The following is a 1544-nucleotide window of genomic DNA, read 5'->3' as shown; positions in this document are numbered from 1 at the left end:
TTTGAGACCATGCTGCAAGGTGAGTGTGTTTGCTGATCCTGTGAGTTTATTTAGCTCCTTTAACTTTAGCTTATATTGTAGTTATGCTATGTAGCGTGTGAAATAGAGTATGGTGAATGTGCTAGGAAAGGTAGTATCAGCACTGTCTCTACCTGGAGCTCGCATGTACAGACCCTGGGTTTGTTGAAGGTGGCAGTGCTGTTTGGGCTGAGAAAGCCATGTGTAAATAAGGGGCAGTGCTGTTTGGGCTGAGAAAGCCATGTGTAAATAAGGTAAAGGAGGTTATTGGGTTGGTGCATGGAGGGGAGCAGTGAGACCTGGCATTAGGGGAGTGTCTCTGGGACGCTAGAGATCACTGTCTAGCCTCCTGGAGGTGTCGTGGGACCAACTAGACGAAACACTGGTGAAAGGAGGTTCCCACCCGATGACCCCAAAGACATGTTAGTTATCACTGCTCACTGGTCTGTATAGTTAAGCCTTGCCATAATAGCTTATCATAGGGCTTAGGAGTGCTGATCCTTTCTCTAGAGCACAAACTTCTTGTGCTTATTTGAATTGAGCAAGTTTATACTGTAAAGACAACGTGGATCAATAAACACACATTTTTGTTTTCCCTAAGAAGAGGATTCAGTGTGAGTTATTTTTGACGGACAAGAAACACGTGTCAACTCAAGGCTCGCACTCTCATTCTGGTTTTTGGACAGAACACTCAGTGTGTGAGACACACATGCATACATCATACAGCGAGCAGCAGGACACACTGAGGACACCGACAGCTGTGGGGACAGAAATGAGACGGACTCTGTGGGGACGGACGGCTGTTGTCTCAAACCACTGCAGTAGCCAACACACCATGCCAGTTTTAGACGTGAGCATGTGCGAGTTCCAGAGAGTTCAGACGGAGAACGTTCAGTCTATTTTCATGGCACGGACACGACGCAGAGTGACGACACTCTGAAACTAAAGAACTATTATCATGCTTCCAAGAAATAAATCAATTGGGGGGGGGGGGGGGGGTGTTAACATGCTCAAAAACTCATGAAAATAAATAAACAAAATAGCTCAGTATCGCCCCCTACAATATTTCAATGACGCTGTACAGCATGTCACTAACTCGGCCATTCTGCATGTCACTAACTCGGCTGTACAGCATGTCACTAACTCGACCATTCTGCATGTCACTAACTCGACCATTCTGCATGTCACTAACTCGGCCGTACAGCATTTCACTAACTCGACCATTCTGCATGTCACTAACTCTGCCGTACAGCATGTCACTAACTCAGCTGTACTGCATGTCACTAACTCGACCATTCTGCATGTCACTAACTCGGCCGTACAGCATGTCACTAACTCGACCATTCTGCATGTCACTAACTCTGCCGTACAGCATGTCACTAACTCAGCCGTACTGCATGTCACTAACTCGACCATTCTGCATGTCACCAACTCGGCCATTCTGGATGTCACTAACTCGGCTTCTTCTCCAGAGCCTTTGTGCTCCACTGTCTCTCAGGTTAACTCATATTGCAGCGGTGCCTGGA

At 46.8% G+C, this 1544-nt stretch overlaps 1 protein-coding gene across 1 annotated transcript in view; it reads left to right on the top strand.

Annotated features, from left to right (window-relative positions):
• grin3bb (glutamate receptor, ionotropic, N-methyl-D-aspartate 3Bb) overlaps positions 1–1544 on the top strand; it is a 176221-nt gene that overhangs the window by 165146 nt on the left and 9531 nt on the right. The gene's annotated exons all lie outside the window — the stretch shown is intronic.

The sequence above is a fragment of the Epinephelus moara genome, chromosome 10 (assembly GCF_006386435.1).
Source record: "Epinephelus moara isolate mb chromosome 10, YSFRI_EMoa_1.0, whole genome shotgun sequence".
NCBI classification, from domain to species: Eukaryota; Metazoa; Chordata; class Actinopteri; order Perciformes; family Serranidae; genus Epinephelus; species Epinephelus moara.
The sequence above is the reverse complement of the archived record's forward strand: the minus strand, read 5'-3'. Positions and strand labels throughout refer to the sequence as shown.